General features: G+C 39.0%; 1 long non-coding RNA gene across 11 annotated transcripts; it reads left to right on the plus strand.

Annotated features, from left to right (window-relative positions):
* The first annotated feature begins 483 nt into the window (after positions 1-483).
* Positions 484-18,889, plus strand: LOC122992688. 11 transcript variants are annotated; one of them, XR_006406106.1, is made up of 9 exons: positions 484-822; positions 1,001-1,364; positions 1,650-1,797; positions 2,138-2,296; positions 2,447-2,574; positions 2,733-3,029; positions 3,224-3,305; positions 3,382-3,999; positions 18,761-18,889. It is a non-coding gene; the product is annotated as an uncharacterized LOC122992688 (long non-coding RNA). The 11 variants fall into 11 exon arrangements; XR_006406107.1 differs by having other exon boundaries at positions 1,037-1,364; XR_006406108.1 differs by having other exon boundaries at positions 1,151-1,364.
* The last annotated feature ends 562 nt before the right edge of the window (positions 18,890-19,451 follow it).

A 19,451-nucleotide genomic window follows, 5' to 3' on the forward strand; every position in this document is an offset into this window, starting at 1 on the left:
CCTTTTCAGATTGTTTAATTGGAATATTTTAGAGGCCCGAAGAAGTACAGTTATCCAGGATTTCACAATGACAACAATGTAAAGAAAAGTCAGAAAAAATAAACTGATTTTTTTCATGTTTCTAATCTTGTTAATCATCTTGTGACCTTTCAGATGTTTCTTACTGACCCCTGGTGGGGTCCCAACCTCTAAAATAAAAGTCCAGTTCTACTAAACAGATCAATGTTCTTTAATACACACCAAAAACTAAATCTGACTGATTAATATTTCCTGATGCTTTACACGTTTTTTTTAAAACATCACTTATTGTTAAGTTCTAAAACTTTCTGTAGGCTGAAGTGACTGAGAGACACATAGATAGGTGAGGCAAAGGCGAGTGCCAAAAACCTGCATTCTATCTAATGGCCAGCAGGGGGCGACTCCACTGGCTGCAAAAAGAAGTCTGATTGTATGGAAGTCTATGAGAAAATGACCTTACTTCTCTCTTGATTTATTACCTCAGTAAACTGTTTCCTAATGAGTTTATGTTCTCGATTGGTAGTTTCAAGTCTTCTCCAATATAGCATGATGTTCACTTCGTAAATTATGGTCCCATTTAATTTAAATTTGACGATTAAGCAGCGTATGCTTTAGGGCGTGGCTACGTTTTGATTGACAAGTCGCTACCACGGCGATAACATTGCGTATAGAGGTAGCTGCTGCTATTTCACAGCATGATTTCAGTTCTCTGAAGTTAATTGTAACATTGTGGTCGCCTAAAAACAGTCTAGCGTTTGATAGTAATAAAAGACCCATCAATGAGTCGGATGATCAGTTTTTCCGGTGAGTACATTTTGTTTTAACGGTTTTAGGCCTGTTTTTCGCTAGCCTGTTTTTTCATAGTCTACGGTCTGAGCAGTTGTGGTAAAGTGAGTTGGTCTGTTTTCGGTAGTTTGCTATGGCATTTATTTATCATCATTATGGTAAATTATTGTGTTTGTGCTGGTTGCACTAACTCCAGCCTGTCAGGACATCGGGGCCACCGTTTTCCTAACAGGTAAAGGAACGGTGCTATCTTTGGTGCCTGGGTGCCTTTTGTGCAAGTGAAGATGCGGGACTTCACTTCGGCATCTGATACTAAAAACGCAGTCCTATGTGGCGCTCATTTTAGACCAGAGGATTATCAGCCTAGCCATATGATGGAGTTCAGGATGGGATGCCAATGCCAGGAGCGGGTGAGACTCAATGCTGGCGCGGTTCTTTCAGTGCACACAGCGGTTTTATCAGGTCTGCCATCAGCAGCAGCTTCTGGTTTTGCCGCCGGCGGGCCTAATGGTTACGGATCCGTCAGAGATTCAGCTCGACGAAAACGTGAACTGTGCACCGTGAGTATTGTTTTCTAACGTTTGCCAGCTTCCAGATTAGTCAAAATAATGTTTTTAAATAATGAGACGCAACGTGTGATACGTGTTGATTGTTGTAAGGCAACTTAGCTAACTTGTAACCCCCCCAGCTAATTAGGCATAATGGCTAATGTTAGCTAGCGTTAGCAATGCATTTTGTTAATATACTGTACTGTTTACATATTAGTTACAGCTTGGTGACTTTGTTTGCACAGCTAATATATTTGTAATTTATTTTCATGTGGTGTAATGTTGGTGTGTTAAAAGGATTTGGGAGATACTACAGATGCACCTATAGCCGGTGCTGCAGTGCATGTAGACCCAGATGAAGAGGCATTCTCTCCACTGGCTCCTCAACCATCTGTGCTTCACTCTGGCTCACAGTGTAACCTCAAGCCTTTACATCATTCATCAGGTAGTGTAACACTACTCTTACATCTAGAATTAGCTGTACATGCCACACATCCATTTACATAATGTAGGAGGGCAAAATATTAGAAAAACCTCTCAGTATGATGCAGGCTGGTACAACTCCAACACTAACTATGACCTCCATGATTAACATATGATTGAACTAACACATTCAGACTGAATGTCAACAAATATTGAACATTATAAGCTTCATAAATGCAGATTTTGTGACAGCTGTTGTATTAGATGGCATTAGATTGTACAAGTGTTCCTATTAAAGTGGCCACTGAGTGTATAATGTTGCACAATTATATAGGGTAGATTTCTTTTTTTTTTTATCCCAGCTGTCCAGGTACAGCCCACGATGGTGAGTGCGGGGACTCAGACAGAAAGGTGTGAGAAACGAACATCAAATCCACTGGCCAGTGCTGTACACAGCGATGATGACTCCTCCTCTGTTTTCATTGACGAAGCTGGTGATATGTCATGGATGGAAGAAATGAGTGAGTCATCTGACAAGGAACTGTAAAAAGAGCCATTTCAGGAATCTCCCCCTGGCCTCTAGTATGACTTCTTCTTTTAATTTAGATTAGATAGATTATGTGTCACCAAATTGTGTCATAGTCAGAAATAATAACTTTTTCTTTTTTCAGTGCTGCTGAAAAGTTCATTGTGTGCCAAAGCCAGCTGATGTCCTTGTTTAACATTTGCCCTGCCTGTTGTGGAGAAACCCAGGGAAACAGAGAGCAGCAGGAGGGAACTTATGTAAAAAATAAAGCAAGTAAGAGGGTATTTGTGAATTCTGAAAAAGGAAGTTCATAACCTGGGTTAGCGTTTGTTTATTTTTTTTTGTTTTGTTTTTGTATTGATCTATTTATATACTTTATTATTTTTATGATATAGACTGGCAATTTTTTGCCTGTCTTATACATCTCTTAGGTCTGTACAACATGTGGGCATGGGCGTTATTAGCAGAACCAGCTAGTGCTGCACCGAAAAAATGCCTGCCTGCAACCTCTTGAGTGGTGCCATCCACTTTTCGGGTTGCATGGCTACCCAGATCATAAGAATGCTGAAGCTGTTTGGGCTTCAGTGCATCAGTGCCAGCACCTTCTTCAGCCATCAACGACTTTACACAATTCCTACCATCGTACAGGCCTGACAGAATGAACAGGCAGGGATTGTCAGAGATCTGAATGAGATGGGGGGTGGGCTGATCCTCTCTGTTGACTGCAGGTAGTACACTTCGGCTTGTATCATTGATATAGAAAACAGGTCATAACAATATGATATTTTTTAATGTATCACTTTTTGTACTTTAATGTCTGACCACAGATGTAAATTAGCTATATAGCTAACTCTGGCTCAACATTTGTGTTGTGCTTGGCCCCTGTTAAATAAACTAATTAAAATGTTTTTGACATTCATAGGTCAGACTCTCCTGGCCAATATGGCACCTACTCTTTGATCAAGGACAGAATTAACAAGGTTTGGGATCTTCAATTTGTCCAGGTAATTTGATGTTATCAGACACACAAATCAGTTGTGTGATAACACAGTTAGTGATATGACCGAATGTTTTTTACAGAGCTCAGAGGTCCCAAATAGCACCTGGTGTGAGGTAGAAGGTCTGAAGCGCAGCATAGAATTTCTTAAGGAGCAACAGATGCAACTGTCAGCCCTCATCACAGACAGAAATCGGCAGGTAAAGACACGCAACAACAGATATGTACACCCACAAAATCTTGGCACTGACAATATTTACAGCTAAAACTACATTTTCTTATCCTGCGTTTCCCTGCTGTGCTCATCCACCTCTGGAGGGAGAAGCAAGGAACAAGGAGTGGCTGGAACCGAGTATAACATATAACACATCAATATATAACACATAGTGTGCTAAGAATTGCTTGTGTTGTTATTTCATAAAAGAGAATATCTGGTTTTTCAGCCCAACAGATTTTTTTCAAGATAAGGAGTAAAAAATCATGAACAAGGTGTTATACAAATCACACCTGATTGTGATCATACAATCATGCCTTATCATCAGAACAAAATATGTGTTTATACAGGATCAGCTGTAGCAGTTAAACTGGAGAGTGTAGCTACTAGAACAGCACTGGTGAAGGATGTTCGGCAGTTATCACTCCCTCATCCTGCACTTTGCGCCAAAGCACACTGGGTTCTCCTTCTTTGGGATGTACAGCAGGTAAATATGTGATGATCAAAGAATGAGTATGGCTAAAACTAATACAGTGTAACACAGCAGCCCAAACTTCATTGATAAAAATCGGACAAGGCAAAACGATGTATACAGAATTGGCATATGACGATGTCCACAGCGACGGGGTGGGGGGTTACATTAATAAAATTATTGTTAATACCTTTTTACTCACAAAGTTTGTATTGCACTTACAGTAAGGAAATGAGTGTTCTCACCTCGAGAACTGCACATGGTTCACTGTCTTCAAGTTTCAAATAGGTAAAGTCAAACATAAAAGGTCAAGTATATGATTTAAAAGCAATAACTTCAAGGTTTAGAAATCTGCTGAACACTCAGCTCTCTCTCTCTCTCTCTCTCTCTCTCTCTCTCTCTCTCTCTCTCTCTCTGTCTCAAGGTCACTAAATCTGGAGTGGGCTGTTGAGTTTTCCGTGCCCGTCATATACTTCAATGCATTTCTTTTTCCTGAATAGATAAATATATATACTTTTTTTTCTCATTTCCTCTTGATCTGGCTCATTTAGTTTGGACGGACAGCTGCTCAGATCTGACTGCTCCTTGACGCAATCAGAAAATGAAACCATTTTCAGCAAATGCGATCATTTGACGCACCACACATCGCTGCTACTATGTGACTGGTGATTAAAAACAGTGGGTGCGTTGGGAAATTAAGAATGACGCACGTCCAGTTCCCTCTCAGCCCTTTCAGTGCTTCCTTTGCCTATTGACAATAATTACCAAATTGGAGGTAAATTCTTTGCTTCAGACTCAGGGCCTTGAACACACAAATCAAGGAGGGTGAATTCTAAGTCGCCAAAAAAGACCTTTAAAACCAGATAATTATTTAATTTCACGTCTCAGGCAGAGGGGGGCTCATGGCCCATTAAATGACCTCCTGGAACAAAGCCTGTTTTGTTAATGTCCTAATGACCTATTTTACTTACCAAAGAACACAGGTTTACTACAGAGCATCATGAGATGAAACCAAAGGGTCACAAGACTATTAACAAGACTGGACAATGGAAACAAAATACAGAAGGAGGAACATTGGGAACCACTGGTTTATTACTGTGTGTATGTATATATATATATATATATATATATATATATATATATATGCTCAAACTCTTCATCATGTATATCTGGTATCTTTCATTATACAGAGCTGTCTGCATGATTCAGTAGTCTCTGAACTACATGTCTGAAGGGACTCTTTGTAAAACATACTTTATTCCTAAGGAGTGTCTCTTTTTCATTACATTAAAGGAATAGTTTGACATTTCTGAAAATACACGTATTGGCTTTCTTGCCAAGAGTTGGATGACAAGATGGGTACCACTCTTATATCTGGAAGCTACAGCCAGCAGCTACTATAGCCTGGCTCTGTTTAAATGGTAAGTCCATCTACCAGCATCTCTAAAACTTTAATTAACACAGTCTCTTCCAGGGTTTGTTACGCACTCGCACCAGTGGAGACTCCAGAAAGTCACTGGTCCTAGACAAGAAATAGTCCTACAAATAACCCTGTGTGATTTGTAGTTTTTATAAGGATTAAACAATCCATATACATGTTAATTAGTGAGCTTTGGGGGTGGTAGGCAGACTTTATTACCTCCTGCAGGCCAGATGTTTCTCCCTGTTTCCAGTCTATGTGCTAAGCTAAGCTAACTGGCTGCTGGTGGTTATATTTAACGGACAGATATGATATAACAAGATATAGAAGAAAGTAAATAAGTGTAGGAAAGTCAGAAAAGTGAAGGCAGGACAAATCCCAGTTTCACCCCTGCCCCATTTGACTGCGTTAAATGTCGCCCACATATACTAAAGCTATGAGCAATGATTCCACTGTTTGAAATGCCTCAAAGGTTGTTTCAGCATCACTAGCTGAGAATCTGTGTTATGGCTAATTAGCCATAGAGTTAATGATTTATGTTGAAGCTTTAGGCTAAAATAACCATGAGCACATCCACAAAACCGCAGTAGGATGAGTGCTGAATGCCAACAAATCAACAAGAATACAATTTAAAAAAAGCACTTGCACCCTGACACAGTGACTTTAAGCTTTTATTAGAAATATTTGGACCCAACACAGGATACTCATATGAACAAAATGACCAGTGACATCCTAATCACTTAATCACATCCATATGTGGCAGAACATTCTTATTACATGATGGTTGTCTTACGTAATCATGAAGTCAGTAGGACACAAAAATAATACAGAAATACCAAGAACATTCAATTCATTTAGTTGATAAGGAGGATACAATAGGCTCACTAGACACTAACGAACCACTGATAAAGCTTTATTTGTCACCACACAAATAACTCAGATAATGACAAACTCATTACACACAGTCTTCCAGTCAGGTACGTGTCCTTTGGTTGTCTTTGTATCACAGTCATACTGTATATGAAACTTCTGTGAGTTTCTATTTGTGTTTTGTGCCGAAAAGGAAAATATCACAGAGAAACACTTATGGAGCAAGATTACAACAAGAGAGCAAAAATATCTTGGTATTTTCTGAAGAAGGAACAGAATAGTTCTTTTAAACAACCAAATCAGCCCCTGACCTTTACACCAGCCTCTCTGATGTGGAAAACAGCGCATTCAGTTTTCCCCCAGCATGTCAGCAGCACTTTTTATCTCTTCTGTATTTTCCATCCTGGTCTTTCTTACTCCTCCCTCTCCCTGATTTGGTCATCAGCCCTCATACTATGGGAAACCACTGAGCCTGACCCTTATGCTCACTGACCACTTGACAAGCACACGTAGCCACTGTTCAAACAGCACTTAAACTGAGGCTACATGAGAGAACGCACAACCCTGTTTGAACCATAGACTGTGTGCTTGACATTTCCCAGAATGTAAACACATGCTCTGAGATTGTTTCCAAAAATATTTTTTTGAATAATAGGGAAGGAGGGAAAGAAAGGAAAAAAAAAACTGCACATATATACTAGCACTTAAATTTAAACAGCATACAGCATTTAAAATACCCTTAAACTGTATACATCCATACATATGTACTGTAAATAGTAAGTAAAGACATAAAAGAGAGAAAAATAACTAACAAAGGAAGGGGGTTGGAAAATGTGTTACAGTTTACGTATCTACCACACATAGTGGAGACAAATGTGGAAAATCCTGTTTTTACGTACTGTAATTTTGCTTTCTTGGTCTATTGCATGTCTGTTCGTCTTGGAAGAGGGATCCCTCCTCTGTTGTTCCTCCTGAGGTTTCTTCCATTTTTTCCCTGTTAAAGGCTTTTTGGGGGAGTTTTTCCTTTCCAAATTGAGGGTCTAAAGATAGATGATGTTGTATTGTTGTACAGATTGTAGAGCCACCTGAGGAAAATCTGTGATTGGTGATATTGGGCTATATAAATAAAAGAAAAAAAAAACTTGATATGACTTGACATCCACACATACAAAATTATAACCATATAATTTATGGGAAATCACTTTCATATTTACCAAAAAAAAATTAAACTGTAAAACATTTGAAGATACTCATATGCACACATACCTCCATGTATATACACACAGTACCAGTTGAAAGTTATATTAAGCCGTACTAATTATTATGTAGCTATACTACAACTTGCACTGTCTATATCTAACGGTGTATGTGAAACAGGTACACATGCATGTTCACAGTGCTGGTTCACATTTCCAGTTTGGAGTGGAATGTCTCTACAACTGTTGGATATATTGCCATAAAATTTACTACGTTCATGTCCCACTCAGGAAGAATTGTAGAAACTTTGGTGATGCCTTAAACTTTCCTCAAGCGCCATCATCAGGTTAAATTATAATTTGTCCAAATAGATTGGTTTATGACCAAATATCTTCAAAACTAATCATGTTCCCATCATTCTCAGCTGTAGTTTGTGTTATCATGCTAACATGCTAAGCTAAGATGTGTTAGCATGTAGCTTAAAGCTTCATTGTACGGGCCTCACAGAGCTGCTAGCATGAGTCTTGTTACAGCAGCATACTGAGCTGCTTACATGTGCACGGTTACATTTAATTCTTTATACAGGATGTGGCTTTTGCGTCCCAAATTTCACAAAACATGTCAGTTCAAATACGTCACGACAAAAAGTCTTAAATCATTGACAGACAATGTTAGTACACTGTGTCCTAGTTTCTGTTTGTTGTGTTTAAAATCAGATGAGAGATGCAGAGAGCCACAAGTGCCTGTCAGCACTCGCTTGACAATGACACACACACACACACACACACACACACACAGACTGTGGTGTGGATGACATGTGGCACAAATTTAACCCCATCATTTTCTGAGCCAGTGCACAGCTACAGGCAGTGACGAAGGACGTCACTGGGCTGTTGCCTACGGCCTCTTGTCCCTCGGTGCCACTGCCAGTGTCAGTAACAGCCCTGCTGGTACGGCCCATCACACCTCCCGGCCACCATTATCTAACTCACTGGAGTGGAGTCACTGGGTCATGGCACCTGCGATCACGACCCTTCGCTTCAAAAGTTACACTTGCGTCAGCGCTCCAAATGCCTCAGGCTCTGAGCTGTTATCATGGTCATGGCCGTTCCTCTTTGGGATCAATCAATAGGGATGAAAATAGCACAGATCTGTATAGTATAGTATCTGTATAGCCTGAACATAGAACTGTGTGTGCTGTACTGAAGTCTCCGCTGGTTTGCCCTGTTGTATAAAAAAAAAAAGATTTAAAAGCTGCGAGCAAAATTCAACAAGGACTTCACAGCTGCACAGAGTAAATAAAGTCTGAAAGATGAAAATCTTAAAGAATAAATATGTTCCAGGTGGAGCTTTTGACGTGTTTCCAGCTGTCACCAGAGATGTGCTGTAAATTTATCGGTCTTTCAATGAACCATAGTGGTTAATGGCTATGCCTGAAGGAGTAATTAAAATATTTAAAGAGAACTGTTTCAAAAGAGGCCTTTTAAGAAACCATTAACAGTTGAAAGGAGCTTTTCTGAAAGATTCTCGGGGGAACTATTAGCCTGTGTTTACACTCTTATCTTTTTGAAGAATTACCCAATTCAAAACTCAAACCCAGAAACCTTTTCTGTTTTTGTATAAACAATCAATGAAAAATGTTTCAAGACACACACACACAAATCTAAGCAAATGAAATCTAAGCACTAACCCATATGCTAACACTTTATTATAAGTCCCCCTATCTAGCATTCATAAGCATTATACAAACAGTTAATACATGGTTACCATGTATTAACTGGTTACTAACTACTTACTGGTTATTAACTATTACTACACACTAAGTGTTTATGAATGCATTTGTCAACAACGAGGAGAGACTGGTAATGAATAATAACAGTAAATAATAATAATATAAATTATGTCTTATCATGTCTTATGATGTGATATAAAATGTCTTTCTATCTGCCTATGACTACATTATATTGTCTTATAAACCATATATTAAATGTTTATATACTGCTTATACATGCTAAATAGGAGGACTTTTAGTAAAGTGTTGGTGAATACATTAATGTATTTGATTCTGTTCTGTTCTGAGGGAAATATCTGTTCACTATGTTCACCAGCTAGTCACTAACTTTGTCTTGCGTTTGGTGCTGATCAGGTAGCGTACAGTGGATTTTTAGAGCTGCCTGCTGATAATGATGATGCAGTGAGAGTGAATGAAAATGGTGAAGTTGGCCGTAAAGCCAAACAACAAACTGACAGACGCTACACAGCTCTGAGGAACTGCAAGGTTGGTTTGTCACTATTAGCAACTCCTTTGACAATACATGTAGTCGTTTGATCCATTGTTTATATAAATATTTTGATTCTAGCAGTTTTAATGTTGAATTTTAAATGTCACTGTATTTATAGCATTAAAAATTTTTCCTTAATGCTCTATCTGAAAGCAGAGCTGATGTGGTTTGAATTCCCCCTCATCTGAACTTTTCTTTATCATTTGAAATATAACCTGATAGGACAGATATCTATCTGACATATCTGATCAAATACTTCCATGCTTCATTGCTTCTCATTGGTAACCTGAATGTCACAGGAATTTTTCACTTTGAATTCTTTCACCAATCCAATTTGTGCAACTTGATTATTTTTTTTATTGGACTTTAGATCCCAAAACAACCAATTTATTTTGATCAACTTGAATGTAGTTTATGAGTATTTAATTTGTACTTAAAATCCCTTTAACCCATTTATAAGCAGTGTATAAACATTTAATAATGTAGTAGTAAGCAGAAACATGTATAGGACAATTTAAAGTATTATCATATTTGTCAAAAATTATAAATACTTCTACAAAGCATCTGTAACTGGTGTATAATCACGTCATGAATGACTGATAACACAGATTACATAACACAGGAAAGATATTATACAGTAAAGAAAATGTTATAAAGACAATATTATAAAGATAATATATTATAGAAATCTAAATAACATTCGGTGAATAAAATGCCAGATATATTTAAAATAGACTCGATATTTGTAAAAATGAGTCAAAAAAGGCCATAATACCAGATCCTTAATAAATATAAGAATTAGATATGATTAATACAAAATATCAGATTTAATATTCATAAAAAATTATAAGGACATATTTTCATATATTTCCATTGTCAATCATTCGTTATCTGTTTATACAACAGTTACAGATATCTCACAAGGAATTATAGTTGACAAATAAATTAACGAACACTTAAAATATCTATACACTTTATATAAATCTAATTCAGGATTCAAATCCAAGCTTTCACATATACTGTATGTAATTATAATGTAAATATAAAGCAGGCAATGCAGCATCCTCCTTCTTTTTGGACTAATTCAACATTTCTTGTCTCTCTCCTCTTGCTGGGCTCCTGTGTGATCACAGCTGTATGTGAGTAACATATTTAAAATGATCTTAGCTCAGAGTGAAAGTGAAACAACTCCACACCTGGCGCCTTCATACCTCTGTTCCAATGCTTGCACCAAAGGCGAGCATTACATTAACAAACAGCTGTTTATGTGTTTGTAGTTGAGTTTTGTTCTTTCAAACACAGTGAATCAATTTTCTGCATAAGTGCACCTGGTGAAGGTCGGACTTATCTCAAATCAACTGCGAGTCCTGCTCAGATGACTTTCTCCTTAATAACATATTACTTTCAGGAAAGGAGTGCAGGGGATCCAGGGTTTGATCCATGATAGGAAATGCCTCTTTAGCTAACAGGAACACAGCACAATGGAGAACATTGTGAGGAATCACAGGGTTTTTTATTAGGCTGTGAGGTGGGAGCAGGATTCAGTGGAGAGGAAAAGAACACGTCCTGGTTTTAATTTTCTCATTCTGCGTCATTCCTCCGTCAAAACGCATAAATCAAACACGTGTCATCTCCTGAAACGATAGAGACCCCTGCCCCTGCCTTCTCTTATCTCCTCTCTGCTTCATGTCCTGGCTCACTTTTATCATTCTGCGCAGTTACAGAAGAAAATAGATAAAAGTAAATCTTGTCGGTGGCAGGCATTGATAGCTGGAATGAATACAGATTGATAGACAGGCATGCAAAGAGAATATGTGATTGAATTATTGAATAAGAGAGAAAATAAGTCAAACGAATGGAGGGCAAAGCAGCTGCTTGCTCTGATTTCTCTCTTGCGTCACACACAGGTCCCTCGGGGGAGCTCAGCGGTTTGAAACTAACCTCTGCACTTTATTGGGGGGGGGATGGGGGGCGAGCAGGGGGATACAGTTGTGTCATTTGCCAAGAAGTGTTTATTAATTCCCATTTTCTAAGTGTCCCTTTGGAGAGACTGAATGCTGAATACTCACGTCTCTGTTTCTGCTCCAGATGTCAGCCAAATTTAAAAACATTTCAGTGTGAAGGACACGCTGGGTAGTTTTGGCCTGTTAAAGAACTTCCAATGAAATCTTTGTTGTTGAAGGAAAATTCCGGTTTATTTCAACCTCATGTATTTCTCATAAATGTGACCACCATGGCTCTATGTGTTAGGCAAATTTTGCTCTCTACATCTGTTATAGAGATTCAGGGTATTCACAAAAACACGTTTATCGCACACGAACGATGAACATCGAGGCAAGTTGCCAAGACTCCTACATCTTTCCAAATAAACACCCCCCTCCCCCACTTCCATGTTCACATGTGATGTCAGGGGTGGGAGCCGTGTGCAGGCAATCCCAACTAACCTTGTGACTCAGGGAAATATTTTTCCACGTTAATTCCAATGTCTGGATATTCTTCAGGATTCAAAGTTCACTGCTCTTTGAAAGGGTGTACTTGAATTATTATGCTATTATGTTATCATTACATCAGTGGCATAAAATGGACTTAAAATGACAATAATATCATTTATCACATATCGTCCAACAGAAGTAGTTATCATGATAGGTCTAGTCACATTTAAGGCTAGAAAGAAACATAAGCACTGATCCCCGCCAGATGTTAATTTTTGTGACTGTTATTTCAGCGGCAGCTCGTGTACACTCAGTGTTCGTCCCACATTACTGAAAGAAGGGAGTGTAGCTGTCATTAGCTGCCTGTTTTTTTATGGGTCAGTTGTGGTGACAGTATATGACCCAGACCGTAAAAACTCAGAGACAGGTAGTCCTGTAATCTCAGCACACAGTATTGCAGTAAAGCCTAACGTAGCAACACGTCACAGTAATGTGATTACTTTTTTTATTAACAGTAAGGCATTACAATTTGAAATCCAGTTATTACAATATATTCAATATGTCAGTTGCGCTCCGTTACATTGATAATTTGGAAGTTGGCTTGCTTGTTCTTACCAGTTTTCTCTGTGTTGAGTGGACAGAGATGTGGTACGTTAGCTTGGCGCAGGAGAGGTTCACTTTACCAACGGAGAGAGTTGAAGGCATTACTAGGCTAGTTTTCATTAGCCTCGCTTGCTTGTCTAGTTGTACTATAACATAATTTTAACCGTGAAGAACAGAACACAACAGTCAATAAGTAAAACTTTCTACAGAAAAGAGAAAAACATAGTGAAGCTTGTTAATCAACTTGCCTTATTTCTTAATTATTTCACTTGTTTAGTTTTAACAAATTATAATTTGAACAATGCTAAACATGTACCAATGTTAAAATGATGAGAGAACACTTGTAGCAGCCAACCTCCCTCCAAAAAACTCTTTGAATATTCATATGCAAACATGACATCTAATTTATCTGATTTTGAAAACCACATTTAAGAATCCTCAAGTATGAGTTACTCTACAGTTTCTGTATCATGGTTGTACAGACAAAATTTCCCTATGTGATCTCGTAGAGAGACTCCCACTTGAGGTGAGGGGAGCCCCTACTTGAAAAAAAAAACCAAACCAAATACTCTTCCTGTTCACAAGCTGTCTCATTAAATGCCGTGTGTTCATAGCTGACTTGCTAGCACTAACCACTGGTAACAAGCCTACATTCAGAAATCCCCTGGGTTTTGTTTAGAGTTAGTTAAACAATTGCTTTGTAACTTTCTGCCTTTGTGTTTGTTTGAACTGAACTATTTTTAGTGCCTGCCCAAATGAATATTTCACCCAAAATAGTTCCAGCACTGATATTCCCTGAAGAACACCAATGTAGGAGCGCTGTCACAGCAATGTAGTAAATAAAACTACATTTCTAAATTTTTCTTAATTACATAATCATAATTTTGACCAAATATGTACACTGAGGAAATTTATACTCATTTTGTGGTAAAATTTAATTTGAATTTCAGTTCAACTTAAATTGACATTGTGGGTGTATGTGATGTGCTATTGTGTGTAGCTTTGTATTTTGTATAATGTGTCTTGTGTGTTTTTTGCTTTGTACTGTTTGTTATTGTGCTGTTACATGTTTTAATCATAGGGGCTGCAGATGAAAATGAGCTTTAAGCTAACTCTGGTACAGTACATCAAATGTTAACATTTATGTTTAACACTGTACATGGTCCCAATAAATACAACACAGTCTTTAACCTGCTTTGACCCTGAAGGTGAACAGTATTAACAATAGCTTTGTGAGCCAGAGAGAGGAAGCAGCCAAGCACATACAGACCTGTACTGTCATGTTGTTAGTGGTTAAACACACCCAGCAGCTGCCAGACAGACAAGAGAGTCTGAAAATGTGAAAATCATGGGTGGATCTAACAGCGTGAGGAGTACACAGAGAATCTAAAGAAAGAGATTACTGGGGCAGAGAACCACCAGTGCAAAAGATCACTGGCACACAGACCCACGCGTACACTAATGCACAAACCCAGCCGTGCCTCTGAGAAGGGTTTGATGCTGATGTGCAGTGAAAGACAGAGGTGGTGCATTAGATGGATTGTAGAGCTGCTGTGAGTCAGACTGTGCTGCCGTGTCAGCTCGTCCAGACAGACACTGCTCTCCAGGCTGTGTGTAGGTGTCTCTCAAGGGACAGTCAGGCTTTTCTGTTATGAAACCCCGAGTTCAGAGCAGTAGCCGCTGCAGCTTTTCACTGTTGCCTGCCTGGCAACACATTTCAGCACTTCATATGAGGGTCACGGTGCTTTAGTATAAAATGTTTTTTAAATCAGACATCCATTAACAGATTAACTCTGGGCCTTTGTGAATGGCTTATTGCATGATCTAAAAGGCATTTTAGTCCATGTAATCAACCTTCTTTTCCACCTTTAAAATTCAAAATTCTGCACAATCCAATATTTCATTGAGTAAAGAGAATTACTTTGTTAAATTTTTGAATGGGGAACTGTGTGGTCCTAAGATTAGTTGCTCTTATCAATCTTTTTATGTTAATATTGGACCAGATGACTATATATTATGTGGAAGGTGTTGGTCATAGTGATAAACCTATAGAAAGAGAAGTATCTGACTCTGCATCTGACTTCCTGTCCACTCTACAGAGCGTTTAGTGTCCTTTAGCTTGTTATTTTGGTTTTACGGCCTACAACTTTACTGTTTTGGTTTAGACTCACAGTTCAGTATTTAAACGCTACGCTCATAGAAACTGAGGACAATCTCCCAGGTTTCAATTAGAGAGTTTTAAAAAACCCTGCATTGCAGAACCAATCCAAAGTCTTTATGCCGCCTTTCATATTGGTGCTACGGAGGAGAATCGGGGGAAAGCATCATTTCCAGTAAGGCGCGTCCTTGACAAAATATAAGGTGCGTAGGTTTGTTAGTGTCTGTTCTCGCCGCTGTTCAAGCAACTACCGTGCATTTAGAAATCCCCAGACTTCGGTAGGCGGAGATCTCCGATGTCTGGTATTGCAAGACTGGCTTTGGTTTGTTGTGGCTGCAGCAGCCAACTATTTTCATCCAAATAGCTCTCATGAACCCGCTAGACACGATATCTGCACAGCACCAACCATCAGATAGACAAAGTTAACGACTAGCTGGTGAGCATATCAAGCATTTATTGGCTAAAGAGTCTAATATTTTTCTCAGGAGTTGATTGGGACTATAAAAGGAAAGTTAATAATGAGTCATGATGTCACATCTGGTCTAGTCGCTGTTTCGTTAGCTTCTGTAACTCAGTGCACTTTCTCATTCAGCATTTCTTTCATCTGTCTTTCTGAAAAAATGAAGCGTGTTCATGAGCTCTTCTTTCCAGAGAAATCGGCATCCACTACAGCAGTTGCTATCAGAAGTTGAAACCATCATGATGTCATGACATAGTTAAACAACAATTACTTTATGCGAACAAAAAACGACAGTTAACCTGAAAATGTAATTTTTTTAATAAAAATTTACCAGCACAGATACTCATGTCATAGTAACTTGTTTTTTTTTTTCCCATATCCATAATATTCACTAACACTCTCCTCTTATGTCATTGTCAACTTTCTAGTTGTAATCTCTGCTGTCTAAAAACGTCCATATAATGTTCGGGCCTTTCTGTCCTTATGTTATTAGAGACATGTCAAAACTAACAGCAACCCCTCGACTCAACCATGATCTTGGCATGTCTACTGAACATTGACATTAAACCTGTGATGGTGTTTGGTGGGCTTATGGGAAATGCTGTTTGTTAAAGGCTGTAAAAAAACAGAAATAAACATGATATTAACATAAGATTATATCGTTTCAAAACATATAGTAAGCAACAACTGTTGAGAAAGGCTATTTATGTTCCAAAGCTGCATTTTTGGCTTAGTTATGAAACCCCAGATGTTCTAGTTTCACTTTTCACTTTGCTCTGTGTCTGCTGGATGTTTAAATGAGCAACTACTTGCTATGACAAACACTGTGTCAACTGTTTAAGGTAAAAATATGTCAATGTTGTGTTTGTGCTGCTCACAAATGGCCATCAATTAAAGCAGGATTAAAGTGGAGTACTAGTACAAGTAATGCTAATGTAAGGGGTGGCTGTGGCTCCGATAATAGAGTGGGTTGCTCATTAATCGTAGCCTCAATAACCAGCCCCTCATGTCCACAAGTGTCCCTAGCAAGACAACAATAAATTGCTCTCACAGTGCTTATGTGGGGGAAAGAAATGTAAGTTGTTTTGGAGAAGTGTTTCCTATATGAATGTAGATAATCAACTGACAACAATTAGTTTTCTGGCAGAAAACAGCATCATTTCAACAAAATTTGTTAGCATTCAAAAACAGCTAAGTCTCTGCTATCAGTGACCTTGCAAACTACAAGCTTATGTAACTGTAACGGTCTCTGTTGTCACAGAGGTGTAACGTGAGCTCCGACACGTATGTCTATGAGTACTGCACAGTGTGTGAGTGAGATCACTCTGCAGCATGCATTGCCTCTCACACAACTGCTATGAAACACAAGTTTCTATCAGATTTCTAGCAGCTAGGTGGCACATTGTGTGGTGTGTTTGATTTAATGCAGCAAATTTAAAACCTCAGTAATACAATATAAGACAAATGGCTCTCCGAGGAATTCATACTTACCTGTGCGTGCAAGCGTTGCATTTTTAGGGCATTTGCGCATGTGTTTATATGTGTGTGTGTACTTGTGTTTGTGCCAGATGATGGGAAGAGTGTACATTGTTGTTCCGACTTAGAAGCTTTTCCATTTTGGGAGCCCCCGTCCGCCCATCAGTTTTTTTCATCTCTTACGTCAATGCCTCCAGACTGTTAGTGAAAGGGTTTTCCCGCTCAAAGCCCCCTGAGAGCTTCTGCCAGGTCTGCTTCATTATTGTAGGCACTTTTACAGGCAGATGGGTTTCAGTACAGACTGGAGAGAAAACTTCAGTGGAAATAGTGAATAAGCTTCCTGGGTAATCCTCCAACTTCCTTGTCTCTTTTGTTAGGCCGTGGCAATTTTTAAACAGGTGTTTGTGTCCAGTGAAATAGCACACTAATTGTTTTTTTTTTTCCTTCAGTGAAATGGCACAATGATCACAAGACCATGACGTTAACAGGATGTGCGCTCACTTCCTTTGAACAGAGTGCTTGTTCCTGTCATTTGACTCGAGGTCATGCAATAACTTTGTGCAACAGAGACGGGAAATAGCTGATATAACTGAGCAGCTTTAAAGTGTGGGTTGTTGGTAAATGAACAGAGACACAGCCAAGCAGAGGATTTACAAAGTGACAGACAAACAGCCAGAAAGGATCTGAGTACGTGACACTGAACATACAGTAGTGGACAAATGGATTACAAAAAAAAGAGGAACAGGAGGCGCAAATCTCATAGACAAGACTGTTAATTACCTCGACAAATTCAACAGAGCCTCATGACTGCTGAGCTGGAACAAAATATTGCTTCTTGTCTCAAACAATCAGCTCTACTAATGCCAACACTTGCCCCATACTCGACCCATTTCTCTGCCCTCCTTCCCATTGTACAAACACACATGACCCACTTAGAGAAGCTCTCTCTCTCTCTCTCTCTCTCTCTCTCTCTCTCTCTCACACACACACACACACACACACACACACACACACACATACTCTTTGCAATCTTGTATAACCAACAGTTCTTAGAAACGAAAGGAAGACGTGTAAACATCTCGCAGTCTGTAACTGTATTGTGCAGCTGGAATAGCTTACATCAGTGAAAGCTGACTTAATGTGTCCACTGCAGCCGGCAGAGGTGACAGACAGACAAACAGGTGACAGACAAACACAAATTGCATCCATACAGAGCAGAGAGGAGAATCACTGAGAAGAGTTTGTGAAGCAGCTGTTCTGACCACAGGCTGTATATAAAGATGGATGACATGTCTCAACTTCCTGCCACTATGCTAAAGTGATGCCAAAAATTTGCATTTTCGGGGCTAACATCTTGCTTATGTGACATCATTTGCAATGATGTCACATAAGCAAGTAGGGGGGGGGGGGTTGGTTAGTTACCGTAAACATGGCATAATCCCAGGTTCAGAGAATAGGCATAGCTGTAGCCACCTCTATTGTAGTGTGTTTTCAGTTCATGAAAGTTAACTGTAACATTTTGGTCACGGTGGCCACATCCACGGGAGGGTGCAGGATCTTTATATACAGTCTATGGTTCTGATCATTGACTGTATATAAATATGGATATCATGACAGCTCCGCAAAAGTAGGTCATAAGTCCTGCCCCCTCCATGTTAGTGGATGGGACATGAGCCAAACTAAAATATCAAAGTACACATCAAATAAATTTTTCCCAAAGATGGTTTCTGTCATTTTAGGTAGTTCTTATCAAGCTGATGCTTGTCTAAGTGCTCATTTTTCTGATAAGTTTGTTTTCATTTAGTTATATGACGATATAAAAAGGGGGTGTGACGTCATGATTGACATCTGTGACAGCTGCTCTCATACCTCCATCAGGTGGCCGGATGGCTGAGGGAGCGTGTCCTGCAGGCTGTCATCCTGCCGCCCAACTCTACTGCGCAGACTCTGGCTCCAAATGATGTCACACAAACAAGATGGCAGCCCCCGGAAAGGAGATATTTTGGCTTCACTTTTGTGTAGCGGTAGGAAGTGGAGACACGTCATCCATATTTATATACGATGTATATAAATATATATACGATACAGAAAAAAATAGCAGTTTATGTTGGAGAGGGCAAATGCCCATTGTTGTGTTATTAATGTTGTAAAGTTCTAAAATGCAAGATGGCATCACAATTTAGTTGCAGCATTTTTGTCATCACAAACACACACAGCCATGTGAGGGACGAGGATGACTGTAGTTATGTGTGCGCTCTGATGTATGTTTGTATTAAGATGAAAGAGATCTATTAACCACTTCAAAAACTTTAAGTAGCCAAGCATTGATTAAATCAAAGAACTTCAGATGATCCCAAATTTATCAAATAAACACAAATGCATGAGGTAGAATTTGCGGGAAATGTTTATACAGAGTTGCACAAGACAAATATTTTTCCATTTGATAATAGCGCAGTCACCAGCAAATGTCGGGGTTTCAAAACTGATGAAATGAATGCATCACCTGCAATTGGCTGTTAGATCAAGCAGAATAAATCCAGCATATTTGAAACAAGTCATCAGAAGAGCA

The sequence above is a fragment of the Thunnus albacares genome, chromosome 11 (assembly GCF_914725855.1).
Source record: "Thunnus albacares chromosome 11, fThuAlb1.1, whole genome shotgun sequence".
Lineage (NCBI taxonomy): Eukaryota > Metazoa > Chordata > Actinopteri > Scombriformes > Scombridae > Thunnus > Thunnus albacares.